We start from the raw sequence: 15,524 nt of genomic DNA on the forward strand, positions 1-15,524 counted from the left end.
CTTTAGGTAAGACAAAGCACAATTTTCCTGCTATCAACAAGGAGTCCTGCTTCAGCAAACCACAGATAACTACTGTGTATTATAGATGGTAAAGTAATTTTGTTCAAGTGCTTGTGAATACTGTTTCTTCTATCAAATAACTTGAACAGTTGCTAACTTCAATGACCTCAACCGAGCTCTATGCTGTATGAAAAGAAAAAAATGAAACATTCATTTCTTAAAAGAAGATAATACAAGAAATATGCAAATTAAATAATATTAATATTCAACTCACTTTTTTCCTTGTTTACAAGATCTGACTGGAAAACTTCTTGAAAAACAGGTTTCAAATGATAAATGCCAATTTGACAGAATATAATTGATGGAAGAATGCATCTATTCACTGAAATTGCTCAGCAGGAACCTCATTCACCTGTCAGACTCTGCAGTCTGATGAAATTTCTGCAAGATGGCTCCTCTGCTCCAGGGAAGATGTGGAGGACTTCCATGTCTGAAGTCTGCAAGGCTCAGACCAGCAGGTCACTGAGGCAGTGAGAATTCCTTTTGCAATATCCGGAATGTAGCGCCTTGATATCATTTAACACAGATGTTGTACTAGAAAAAGAATAATAAAACCTTATGTACACAAAGGCATTCTAAATGCAAGCTGGTCTTACGACAAAAATGTGTACTGCTTTGACAGTTCAGGTCTCAGTGGGTTCCTTAATGAGAAGAGTTTTGTTAAGAAAAATGGGAGAATTTGCCTTGTGCCTGTATATCAGTGCTCTGACAATAAACCACCTATGCTTTTAACCTCATGCAACTACAAAAATAGTTGGAAAGCGATATGTGCCATAAAGATATAGGTATGTTTAACTCAGATACACGGACACAAGATTAAGATTCACGTGCCACTGTTTATTTGGTTATGAGGCATGCATTGAAAGAAAGTAGGAGGAAAGAAAGAAAAAGAGAGAGAGAGAAAGAGAGAGAAAGAGAGAGGGAGAGAGAGATAGCTACCCCCACGGCAGTGTAGTGTCCCATCAACCCAATGCTCAGTCTGGTGAAAGAATGTTCTCAAAATGTCACCCTTGCTTCGTCCCTTTATATGCTCAGGGTCATGCCTTGCTAATACGCTCATTTCACTGACTCTTTCCCTTATTTTCCCCGCAAAAAAAAAGATGCACCTGTTCAGGCATGTTCAGCTCCTGGCAGCTGTTTTGTCTGGTAGCTGTATCCATTACCAGGGTGGACCCTGCAAACCTGTCCTGTTCAGCGCTGCACTCCACGTGCAGTTGTCTGGGTGATGAGATCTTCAGATAAGGTGTGATGTTGAGACAGATCAGTTCTTTCTGTCATGTACTACAGAGAGCTACAGTTGTTATTTTATAATTTGAATATTTTGCTTTGCTGGATCAAGATTCACCTTTCACTTGCTCTGGAAAAGATAGTATTTTAAAAGATAGTATTTTAATACCATATTCTATTAAGCTATACTTACACAACCTCAGTAAATTGAGTAGGCATCAAAATTTTGTAAATGGTTCTCCCTCTAATGGCATGACAAAACGAAGTCATTCCGTTGCCTTGAGTAATGTTAGTTAGATCTAATAGTTCTGATAAATTTATTACCTTTGACGGACCTAGGAGATGCTTTTTTTCCTGAGATGTGAGTATAATACAACCGTAACTTTGACCCAGTTTTCCCAAGGAAGTGAGGCTTATGTAACTGTTCTGCCAGGCCTCCTGATGCCATGAAAAGCCAGACTCAATAGTCAATGCCAATTTGATTATTAAGCAAGGTATTCTCTAAGGCGACACCAGGCATGCAGGGGATAGCTCCACCTAATGTGTGTGCAACGTCCAGTAAAATTCACAAAGGCTATATACAGTCAAAGCATACATATCCATCACTTTTCTTGGAACAGGAGTGTACATTAATAATCAGTTCCTGGAATTTATTTATGTAAGTTTCCTTCCCTTGGCACACACGCTCTGCCATCTGGGGATCTTCTTCAGGGGTCTCCGGATAAAGGCTGTAGATCTTCCTCACAGTTGAACTTTTCAACTCCCCTTCTTGTACATGCTCTTAAACTTCTTGGGCCCCTTTCAAGGTTGTATCCAGTCTAAATTGGTTCTTCCCCCTCTTATCATTACACCAGTCCTTGTTATCTGTCTTAATTAGATACAATCACATTCTTTCCCATTCTTTCTAACTGCAGCCTTGTTAAAGTTCCTTATTTAAGCATAGGTATCCAGGCACAGGCTAGCTAAAAGTTATTATTCAACCTAATTCTACATTTTAGTACTAAAATCACAAAATCTATACATAATATTCAAATATATAATAGGTTAGTAACTTATAACAAATCATTTCCTCCTTCACTCCCCTTCCTAAACCTGAGAGTCCATTGAGCATTTCATATTTTAGAGAGATATACAGTTCTCAAAGGCAGTAAATTCCTATACATTTTGTGAAAACAATTACTATAGATGGATCAAAATTAGTGCTACCACTAAGGAAGAGCCAGTTGCAGTTCAGCCAGTTGGCCAGTCACCATGGATATAATGAACAGGCAATCAGCACAGGCTTATTTCAGCAACAGCATATGTTGCCACATTCTCAGCCAAACTGGCAAAAGACATGGGGAGGATCTGGAAGGAGTGCTTGAATACCGAGGATGGGAAGGACTGAGGAGAATGTGAAAGAAAAAAAAAATAATTTAAAAAACTTCATTAGTTCCACTCTTCACAGAATAACTTACTTTGGGATCTTAGTACTGTAAATTTTGCCTTGGATAAAGGAATGTATGACTTTCTTATGCCAAAGACTTATATGTACTTTAACACAAATTATCCCTATCTTTTAGTCTGTATTTGTTTAAGTGATGATTTATTTATAATAAGATGCATTTTATTGGAAAGAAAAGAGCCCATGTTTCATTTGTGAACAGAATGAAAAGCTAGTTGTTCTGCTTTATACTACCAATGAAATGTAAAGTGAGAGCTGTTGAATAGGATTTTCAAACAGAATAAATGGAAGTAGGTGATCCATTCTTATTCTGGTAATGACAGAATGGACTAATGGCATCAACAATATTTGCATGTAAACTCTATCCATATGAACTCAATAGAATTACTATATCTCAGTAAATAGAGCTGGACTGTTTTTCATCTCCCAATGTCTGTTCTTCAGCCTATCCGACAGTTCAAAGACACCGAGTGGTCTATTTAAAATCAAATAACTTTTGTGAAAAAAAAAATTAAGTGTCTGGTATAAACCAGATAGCTAAGATTTTTCTCTGCAGCTGCAAAAATGAAATCTTTACAGTCATGACATTAGCTTATACATACGCACACATGTATACCTACATGTATAAAATATGATGTATACAGTATCATAGGTTTTTTTGGTTCTATTTAGGCTCTTCATAGAAAAAAAACATGGAATCTCATACTGAAATAAATCTTTGGATTAACATGAATATCTAAGGCTGAGAACCTTGACAAGACCTGATTTCTAGTTATAAAATAATTCCATCAGTAATTAATGAATATTTAAAATCTTGTATGTTTGTATGCATTTGAGTTTTCATTTACTGATATTCAGAAAGCATCTTCAGAATCCCGAGGATCAAATGAGCTAATTTGAAATTACTGAATTACTCCTAGAGACTGATGATTTAGCGGAAGCAAAAAACCATAACACTGCCTGATTAAAGCAATTCAGGAAAGGTATTACAGTAAGAATGCTATCACAGAAAGAATAAAAAAATCACCATTTTAGCTCAGTCTTCCACATAAAATCTGGGGCAATTTCTACTTTCAAAGACTTGTTTCTTCAGCATACAGGCTTCCAAAATTTGTACATATGAGTAAAGTACAAACGAAGTAATAAATGGCCATAAGCCGAAAACTTAGGATAGTATTGCAAGTAAATAAGATTGTCTGTATAGACATCAAGAAGTCACAGAGGGGTTGAGGTTGGCAGGGACATCTACAGGTCATCCGGTCCAACTCCCCTGCTCAAGCTGGGCCACCTAGAGCCACTTGCACAGGATCAAGTCCACACGGCTTTTGAGTATCTCCAAGTAGGGAGAGTCCACAATCTCCCTGACAACCTGTGCCAGTGCTCAGTCATGCTCATAGTGAAAAAGTGTTGCCTCATGTTCAGAGGGAGCCTCCAGTGTTTAAGTATGTGCCCATTGTCTGGTGCTGTCACTGGGCATCACTGGAAAGGGCCTGCCTGTCTTCTTTACCCCTTCCCTTCAGGTATTTATACACACTGATCTCCCATGACTTCTCCAGGCTGAACAGTCCCAGGTCTCTCAGCCATTCCTCATAGGAAATATGATCCAGTTCCTTCATCATCTCTGCGGCCCTTCACTGGACTCTCTCCAATACATCCATACCTCTCCTGTAATGGGGAGCCAAGAACAGGACACAGGACTCCAGGTGTGGCCACACCAGTGCTAAGCAGAGGGGAAGGATCACCTCCTTTGACCTGCTGCCAACATTCCTCCTACTGCAGCCCAAGATATCACTAGTCTTCTTTTCCAGAGGGGGATATTGCTAGCTCATGGTCTACTCAGTGTCCATCAGCACTCCCACGTCCTTTTCTGCCAAGCTTCTTTCTACTAGGAACCATCATCCAAAATGACATTTATAACAAACGTTTCCTTCCTGTTCAACATATTGTTCAAGCACACCGGGTAACTTTGCAACATTAAGGTAGATGTGAACAAAGTCTTTAATATCACCGACATGTACAGACAGTGCTAACACGAACAGCAGTGTTTAAATCTGTTTATTGCTTACTCAGTAAAAATAATTTCCTAGTTGAAGTTGCTGGTTGCAGGATAAACCTAAGCAAACAAATAAATAAAAACTTGGTATTTTATGAAGCCAACAGAGATTCACAGATGGGAGAGCAAAAGACTCTAAGTTAGACTCTTAAAGCCAGACCTTAGATATATATCTTTGGACAGAAATAAGTTTCTGGTTTAAAATCTGTGGGCAGCTCATAGTCCTGGTATGTCTCTACCACACTGCTGGAGTAAAGAATTAATCTAAACAATAAAATCACTCTGAATCTCTTAAGTTTACCATATAGTTTTTGGAGGCATGCTGCAAAAATGGCACGGAACTGGTCTAGAAAAACATGTGAATATTTGGTTAGTGAACATGGATATTATTGGTATGTAAACATATGTGTAAGATTTGGGCATTAAAAATTGAATGCATGTATTATTGAAGCAATTTTTAATACACTGCGCTGGAAGAACTTGAATAATTTCTGAAAGAAGTAAAATTCCTTGTTTTGTTTTGTAAGGGAATGCTGGAAACACTTTGCCTAGGTTGTGTTTTTTTTTTGTTTTCCTTTCCCAGTAGGAAGAATATAAGATATTCTTAAAGCATTTGAAAGTCTGGGACGTACTAGGAAAGTTTTCTGGTTATGAATAACATTTACAACCCTTCTGAGAACAAAAATAATATTTTCAAGCTTCACCTAGTTCTCTTACTCTGCCACAAATGTTATTTATCATTTCTCTACTGGGAAAAGGCAAGGTTTTAGATGCATCTCTAAAGGCAACATATTTTCTCTTTCTCAGTTTAATACACACATTTTGCTGAAGGCTCTCTAAGTCTCCCATGCATTCCATGTCAGAGGTTTGGTCTAAACAACATTAACCTCACTCTCTCATTCCTGGAAAAGCCTAGACCATGAAGACCTACAGAAGGCAATACTATACCTAAAAGCAGTATACCATCAACAAAAAGTTCAATCCCGTTTTTCCATTTTGTGTACTGGGATACAGAGGCCAGAACGACAGAACATCGTGCCTTAATTTGGCACTGAAGTGTTTTTATTTTCAGATGTGGCAGAATGGCCAAATCCTACTCCTAATGACCTCAAAAGCCAGTTCTGTAACTGCAGGCACCTAAAAGGTGCCTCTCTGTCTCACTGTTTTTCATATGAACAATATCTGTCTATGCAGTGCATTTCAATAGCCAGCAATGACAGCTATTAAAAAAAAAAAAAAAAGGCAATTGAGAGAGAGCAAGTAGACAACAGTTTAAATCAAAACTTGCCTATGAAATTCTCAGGTCCACCCTGAAGCTATATAATTTGAAATACGGAGTACTTCCCAGGAGGATGAGGTACTTCTGCTGTAGCTAGTAAAGCAATTCTAAGTTGTCACAACAACTGTAAACAGACAGATAAAATAAATCAAAGTGACAAAAGGCACTGTGGTAAGAAAGTTCTGCAATAGTACAAGAACCATTATGACTATTTCATTCAAACTGAATTACGCTAAATAAATAAAACATAACGTGATGATAGAAAAAGTTCTGTCTCCAAGCTACTTACAGCATAAGTGGATTAGATTCTATGCATAATGGCCTAGTAAACAGTAGACCCATAGAAACTGAGTAAAGAGAATTCCATTTCAAATGCTGAAACAGTATGAAGTTGACAATTCATAGAGTTATTAGCCAAATGCTAGGCAGTGAGCCAGAAGGCTTCAACAAAAATTGCTTTAAGCAAGAGCAGCAAACAAGGGGAGGAGTTAATGGTAAAAAAAAAGAAGCAATTCAGTTCACTCATAGCATGACATTTGTCACTAGAAAGGCCAGAATGACAGATGATTAAGATCTTGTCAATGGAAAAAAATTTCTAAAAACAAAAGCTGATTTAACGTAAGAGGAAGTCAGTGAAACTAGCACTTCAGTACCAAAAACAAATCTAGAAAACTCTTCCACTAACAGCAAAGGGACAGACATTTTATTCTGTTAGTCTGTTGCAATTCCCTTCAGAATTCACTTGGATAATGAACGATTAATGTCTGCATATATAAAACTAAAACTGTGTCCTAATTGGGTTTGGCTGAGCTAATTGCCTCTGATCAATAAAGCTGACACATAGTATGCCTGTCCTTCAAGAATCTCACTCGGCCTCATTTCACTTCCCTCAAACCACGCTTCTGACATGCAGGGGAGCAGAAATTGTTCATGTTAATAGAAAATCAGAAGTAATACAGAAGAACTCAAATGGAGCAGTAAGCACTGGGGAAACGTATTTTATTCAACTATTTTTTTGCTTCATAACACATCCCATCTCCTTGCAGCAGTTTACTAGCATCTTTGCAGTCTCTTCTCTGCAAATAGCATTTCTGTTGCTTCACTTACACCAGCAGGGACATCAGTAGAGCCTCCTAGCGCTAACACAGCATGCTGACACTCCCGGAACACCTCCAAAAGAGTTAGGGTTTGCTAAAGTTCTCTTCCTCCCCACCCCTACCCCTCCACCCCATAAGTGTAACTACAGTCACGCCAGCATTTTCTGGCACTGCAATGACTTTTTCCTCAAAACAATCTTTTCTGCTTTATAGTCCAGAGAAATATCTAATCATACGATACAATGCCTCCTCTAGTAAAATAACACCAAAAAAAAAATAGCAGCCGTAGATACTACATAACTACTTAATACTACTCTAAATATTAGCGTACAGCATTCAGTCATACTCAATACATCTTTTTAATTTCCTTGACAACAAGGTCAAGATTAGTTATACAAACTATGCAGTCTACACAAGTATGCCTTCTAATTAATGGGCTCAACCTGCCTGATACAGGAATCTATTGTCTGTAAGACCAAAGGATCCTCCTCCCAAAGACAGAGCAGTACGGCTTCTTTTGAAATCAATCGTTAGGAAGTGCATCCTCTCAGATAATTTCAACAGTAGTGACAACGTAAAAGTAATTGGAACCAGCATTAACCCAGTATTCTGCTAGGGGGCAGGGACATAAGCCTCTTGCCTCTGCCATTTTTTCCAGATTGTCTGCACTGTTCATAAAAATACAAATAGAACAATATAACACAGATCTCCCCACCCTACTGAACCCAGAGAAAGGAGCTTATGAAAGCAACAATGTGACTATGTCAAATACCAGGTGGCCACTACATACTGAGTCTGATATCATTCAAACCGGTAGCTGTTTTTAAGGTGTCCTGAGATGAAATAAGCCATGAACTGTACTTACTAGCAGTAATATTTTGTTTATTTAAGATGCAGGCACTTGCAGACAAATTAATACTGGCATGTCTCTATTTTGTTTTTCTATACACAGCTGCGCCCTCTAGTGGAACTGGTGAATTCCCTACACATTCTGTCCTTTTCTCAAAATCAGCACCCCCTACCTGAACTACATTCAATAGCTGGGATTCTGATTCTCTCTTTCAGGAAGCTGTTGTCTTAAGTTTGAAGAATTTAATTGTACAGAAGTTTCAAGGCACTGAGAGAATCCAAATGCTAAGGTTCTAAATAAAGTCCTGTGTTGCGGTCTTTTAGATAATGTCAGAGATAGGGTCACTTCAACTATTTTAGGAAGAGATAAAAAGAGATGAAGTAGTTTGGAGTCATTGCTGATCTATTCCAACTCTATTTTTGCTTAGCAAAAGCATATAGAAATGACAGAAAACTCCAGCAAAAGTAGAGAATACAGTTTATCTCAACTTTAATTTGCAAGCGCAGTGGTGGATAAACAGCCAGAGCACATCATCTCATTAGGCAGTACCACACCTGACAGGTTTCAAGTAGCAGCAGGTTTAACATTTTGCTCTTGGCTGTGTATCTGACAACTGCAGCAGAAAGGAAGAGATGGTCCTGGCTGACATTTTTATCAAAAAAACAAACAAACAAAAAGATAAAATATGAGAAACAGAGTGAAGGCAGAAAAGAGGATGAGGGGAAAGGAAAGATAGATAGCAGGATCTCATGTCCTGCATTCTAAGTAGTTACCAATCTCTGCCACCTCCAGTAGTGACCACAGAACTATTGTTCCCATCTCCATGACTGAACACACCCATGACAGAAGATTAAGGAAATACAAAGTCATTCCACTGAATCTGGGTAGGTTTTCAGAAAGGAGAGGAACAGCAGCCGTGCCAAGATAGTCAGGGTATGTTTTCCGACTCTATCGAGGCAGGTATAACTACAGGCAGCCTCTGGAAATGCATATCCTCTGACATGTGCTCCCAATATTAGATCTAGGAATTAAGATCCTGCAAAAGGGATCTGTTGAGCTTCCTACCTCTGCTAAGCCATCAAGTACCCCCACCCTCAATTCTCCCCTACTGATCAGAAAGCTACCCATTCATCATGTTGTAATCACTAGATATGACATAAGGAGTGAAAGATGAAGACCATAGAACTTCCCCATTACTTAACCATACCACTACGACGTACCTCATTGCAAAGTCCCTTTTGCAGAAACAATGATAGTGAAGTAACATATGCTTTGATTATTTCATACTCCAGTTAAGTCTTTCACAACACATCTATCTAGGCTTATCAATTCCAAATCCATTCTGTTTCTTTAATCATTATCTTAGTGCAGGGCACTATACATACAAACTTTTAGTCTAGACTAAGCCAATCCTCAAAATTTCCATAAAAAATATGAAATACAGAAATACAAATACCTATATTTCATGCAGTCAGCTAGGCAGTCCATTAAAAAGCTGACATCTAAAACAAGCCTTTGAAGATATATTAACTTGGAGATTAAGTTTCATATGAGTTCTCATGTGAACCAAATTAGGAACATTTTTCCTTGTGGGACAGAAATTATTCTCACAGTTCTCACTAGGATTGGCAGTGATTACTGTCCATATCTTCTCATGCTAGTTTCCAGGAAGAGCAAAAAAAACCCAAACCAAAAACCCAAATCAATTTGCTTTATCAAGAAAAAAGATATTCTCTACTCATATAACATAAAAGTTTTGTGACAGCTGCAGAGACTGTATTACATTGCTAAAGCCCCAAATGTTAGTACAGGTAAGAGCAGAAATTAACTCTTATTAGAAAGCTATAAAGGTTAATTTGCAAAAGAGAGATCTTAGAATCTGCTAGCAATGGTAATGAGGCCTTAGGATAAGTGAGACTATGAGAGACAGTTCCTATGATGCAACGTTCAAATTTAGTTTCCACTTCTGTCATGTGACCCTGCTGAAGCTTTGGGCACATAAAATTCTTTGATAGATACCAAACTTTCTTTTTGGCTTGCAAGTAATGCTGAATCAGACCTTAACACACACTTTTATTTTAGCCTTTGTCATTAAAAACAGTAGGAGTGCAGTTTTAGAATTAAAGTTTCTCTCAGGTGTTTCAAACAACACTTATGCTTTATATCCATACAGAACTAGCAAGAAAAATATGCTATCTAGAGAGTCCAAGAGGTATAATGTCCACCTGTCAATTTTTAATCATATTCTACAGATCTTTAAAAAAAACTATGAATTTTGCACCCAAAACCTAAAAATACAAAGGGACTGTAAAACCATGCTTTCAGGACTCCCTCCCATATTTTTAATTCCCCACACCTATCCCACTGCTTATGTTATAATGACATCTAACAAGACTGAAGCAAGTACATTCGACACAAGCTGTTTCTATGGGCCCAGGAGCCCCTCATAAGCTTAGACCTGGGCCTTCAGTCTCTGCTTGAGCTTTGTTGTAGGGGTGCTGGTCTTCAGTAGTGCCCTGACACCTTAAACCATTTACAATTGCATGCAAAAAGTCATTAGAAGTTTTTGACGTGGGAAGTGAAACCTGAATGCAAATTCACAATATGTGTATTTCTGAAAACGAGGCAGAGGAGCTGATACTTGGTTCTGATACATAAAATCTGAGCTCTGCTCCCTGCTTTAATGGAATAGATGTCATGTGTTTTTTTGCACCACTTGTGTAATTTTAAAAGAAATTGAAAACTGGACCAAGAACAAGAGATATCCCTAATTTGCTGGATTTGGAATATCTTCCAAATTAAAGGAGGTCTAGAGCACTTCTGCTTTAAGCATTCAAAAATCATATGAAGGTCAAAACAGTTTCCACTAGCAAGACTGTGTGGAGAAGAAGACAAAATCACTTCCAGAAATCTGAGAATTTTTGATGGGCTGAGAGTTTTGTTTACTATTTCTAGTCAGTTTGGAAATGTTATACTGGAAGCTATCAAACTAACTGCAATAAAAGCAGAGATCAAGACATAGACAGGCACCTAAACAAATTAAATTTCACATCAGATCAGCAGAATGGGAAGTATTTAAACCTCTTTTATTGCAGAGCTTAATGGAGATGAGTCTAGTTTCTATACAGTACCACTCCCTCAGAGCATTCTTAATGTAAAGTCAATATTGGGGTCGCTAAAGCCTAATAAAAGGTGTAACCATGCAAAGGCAGGTCTAGGGATCATAAAATCATAGAATGGTTTGGGCTGGAAGGGACCTTAAAGATCATCTGGTTCCAACCCCCTTGCCTCGGGGCTGCTTCCAGGGATGGGGCAGCCACCTCCTCTGTGGGAAACCTGTTCCAGTGGCTCACCATCCTTGCAGTAAAAAAATTTCATCCTAATATTTATTCTAAATCTGCCCTCTTTCAGCTTAAAACCATTCCCCCTTGTCCTATCCCTGCACTACCTTATAGAGTCCCTCTCCATCTTTCCTGCATGTCCCCTTAATTAACGTGACTTAATGACAACTTTGGTCCACTTAAGTTGTTACAGAAATGTAGCCTATCAAATGCCTCTACGGGCTGCTGATTCAGAAAAGTAAAGAAATCTTCATTTTCCACTAGGGTTACCTTGTCAAATAGATTTCTGTGCTTTTTACTTTAAATATTTATTGCTACCAGCTTATATCACTGTTCTTTACAGATATGCAAATCACAGAAAGCTTATGCTTTTGTTAGATACAAATAGAGACACTTCCAGAATATTTGCACAAGATTTTATCTGTGCTACTATCACAGAAGCAGCAGAATAAACTAGGAAGGTCTGGCTCAAACTAAGGTCATAATTACTACCAGATAACCAGCTGTGATAATATACGAGTTGAAGACCACAGATACTAAAAAGTTATTTAGCATTAATTCTATCTCCAGAAAACTTGATCCAAAGACCCTGAAAACATTTTAGGTGGCATTGTGTTGAATTAACACTTGAAGGATCTGCTCCTGTCTCAGAAGCTTGCTGTGTTGTCCAAAAATCTAATAATCTGTCTTGGGTTGAGAAGATGAACAGTTGTCATGCCACACAAACGCTGTTTGTTAAATTAATTGCTATTGTACATGAATATTAATTAACTAGCATAAATATGTAGATAACGTAGGGCTTAGAATGGAGCCATGTAATTCAGTTTCAGCGATGGGAAATGCTATAGCTCTGCACTTTCTGGACAAACTGGGGAATGCGCAGATCAGACCAATAAGAATAAGATGTTTGGAAGGTGACTACAAGGAAAAATAAAGGAACTGGGCTTACTCACTCTAGAAAAAAAACAAGAAGATCAAGCTAAATATGTGAGTTGATAACTTATGAAGCTTGCAGAATCTTCCCTTGTATTAAGTTTCTGAGAGCCAGGTAAACAAAACTCTGTGAACTGTATTTATAATTCACCACAGTCCTTGAGCATAGCATGTGCTTTTAGAAGTCTCTTCTATCCCTGTTATTTCTAGCATCACTGTGACTGTTAGCACTATCTCAACACATTTCTTTTCCCAAATTCCTCACAGAGATGACAATGAAATTGTACAAGACAGTAGTATTTCAATAGTTTCTTTTTAACTGCAAAAGAAGCAATGGAGTCTAAAAGTGTTTACTCACGATGAGTTATAAAAGCCACTGCTAACAAAACCATTCACAAGACAACTGAAAATATGTAACACAGAAGAAATTCTTATGCCTTCTTAAAGCAAAGGTGAAAATTAAAAGTTAAAACCCCTGACTTGTTTTCTGAAAACCTTAATTCCCATAACGCGCATATTACCTATGGTCGGATTGCACCGCTTTTGTCAGCAATTGTAAAGCATGTCCCTGAATACATTAGAAAGAATGCATTGATACAAACCCTTCCTTTCTTAGTTTGGAGAGTGAACTATCCAGGGAAGTGGGATGTCTCTACATTCAGATATCGTTGTTAGGCCAAGCAAGAGAAAAATACTAAAATGTTATATGCTCTTTTACATAACTTCATATGCAGTCTGCCATGAGAACAGTCTTTCTGACCTCAAGATGAGCTGAACTACATCAACTTCAGTGCTTGGAATGATCAACTCAATAATTTTTCTTTTATTAAGGCCACAAAATGACACCGGTTTTCAATAAGCCACATCAGAAACAACCTACAGATTCCTCTAAAAGAACACAAGCAGAAAATTAATGGGATTATGGTGTCAACTTTTGACTGAATGTACCTCAATCCACTGAGTATACATATGCAGTATTTAATGACACAATGAACAGTCCCCCTTTGCATACATTCTCCTTGTAACAAATTATTTCAGTGCTGTCCACTTAATTTTTTTTTAAATTTTAACCAAAATCTAATCAGTTAACAAATAAAATCTCAGCAGCTTTACTTATAAACTGAATCGTCAATCAAATAGAAATTTAAGATTAGTTCAATGACTAATAACAATTATTATTTGAACAGTAGTATCTAGAAGCTTAATTAAAACTTTTCACTGCATTCGTTAATATTTGTAACAACTAACAGTCACCCTCCCCCATTTTAGGTTGTCATTCTTTTTAAGAATTACTAACATCTAATAGCTATACAAGCCTGGCATTCTCCAAAGAAAACAGTGGTGGGCCACACAATGAAACTTACAGGTTTTGTTGAAAAGCATGATAGTCTGTGTTCACAGATATCAAGCTACTGGAGAACATCCAGAGGATGGCCACAAAGTTGGTGAAGGGTTTAATGCAGAAGCCGTGTGACGGGCAGCTAAAGTCACTTGGGCTGTTCAGCCTGAAGAACAGGAGACTGACAGGAGACCTCACTGCAGTCTACAGCTTCATCACAAGGGGAGAAACAGGAGCAGACGCTGATCTCTTCTCCCTGGTGATCAATTATAGGACCTGAGAGAATGGCAGGAAGATGTGCCAGGCGAGGGTTGGGTTGGATATTGGGAAAAGTTTCTTCACCCAGAGGGTGGTGGAGCCCTGGAACAGCTCCCCAGGGAAGCAGTCATGGTGGCAAGCCTGACAGTATTCAAGGAGCATTTGGACAATTGGACATTTGAAACATTTGGACATTTTCAGGAAAGCAGATTTCCAGCTCTTCAAGGAATTACTCGGTAGGTTTGTGACCAACTGAGAAACCTGAACATATATAAGTCTATGGGACCTGATGAGATGCATCCCAGAGTCTTGAGGGAATTGGCAGATGTGGTTGCCAAGCCACCCTCCAGGATATTTGAAAAGTCATGGCAATCAGGAGAAGTTTCTGGTGACTGGAAGAAGCGTAAATTTGTGCCCAGTTTTAAAAAAGGTAGAAAAGATGACCCTGAGAACTACTGACCTGCCAGCCTCACCTCTGTGCCTGGGAAGATCATGGAACAGATCCTCCTAGAAGCTACGTTAAAACACATGGAGGACGTGGAGGTGATTAATGGCAGCCAGCATGGCTTCACCAGGGGCAAGTCCTGACTGACCAACTTAGTGGCTTTCTACGATGGGGTAACTGCAGCAGTGAACATGGGTAAATTGACGGATGTGATATATCTAGACTTCTGTAAAGCCTTTCACATGGTCCCCCACAACATCGTTCTCTCTAAATTGGAGAGATATGGATTTGATGGGTGGATGGTACAGTGGATAAGTAACTGGTTGGGTGGTCGTACTCAAAGAGTACGGGTAAATGGCTCAAAGTCCAGATGGAGATCTGTAACAAGTGGTGTTCCTCAGGGGTCTGTACTGGGACTGGTGTGGTTTAATATATTTATCAATGACATTGACAGCAAGATTGAGTGCACCCTCAGCAAGTTTGCAGATGACACCAAGCTGAGTGGTCTAATTGCCACACCAGGAGGACGAGGTGTCATCCAGAGGGACTTGGATAGACTGGAGAAGTGGGGCTGTAAGGACCTCATGAGGTTCAACAAGGCCAAATGTAAGGTCCTGCACCTGGGTTGGGGCAATCCCCATTTTCAGTACACAATGGGGGATGACATGATTGAGAGCAGCCCTGCAGAGAAGGACTTGGGGGTGCTGGTTGATGAGAAGCTTGACATGAGCCAGCCAAGGTTTCTAGACTGTATTGCAACGGCTAAGCCTGTATTATTATTGCTGATTGATGAAAAACTCGACATGAGCTGGCAATGAGCACTCACAGCCCAGAAGGCCAACCGTATCCTGGGCTGCATCAAGAGAAGTGTGGCCAGCAGATCAAGAGAAGTGATTCTACCCCTCTATTCCTCTCTTGTGAGACGCTCATCTGGAGTAGTGTGTCCAGTTCCGGACTCCTCAACATAAGAAGGATATAGAACTGTTGGAATGGGTCTAGAGGAGGGCTACAAAGATGATCAGAGGGCTGGAGCACCTTCCATACAAGGATAGCCTGAGAGAGTTGGGCTTGTTCAACCTGGAGAAGGCTCCGAGAAGATCCTTTCCAGTACCTGAAAGGGGCCTACAAGAAAGCTGGAGATGGACTATTCATACAGGCTTGTGGTGACAGGAAAAGGGGAAGCAGGTATAAACTGGAG

The sequence above is a fragment of the Cuculus canorus genome, chromosome 2, assembly GCF_017976375.1.
Source record: "Cuculus canorus isolate bCucCan1 chromosome 2, bCucCan1.pri, whole genome shotgun sequence".
Lineage (NCBI taxonomy): Eukaryota > Metazoa > Chordata > Aves > Cuculiformes > Cuculidae > Cuculus > Cuculus canorus.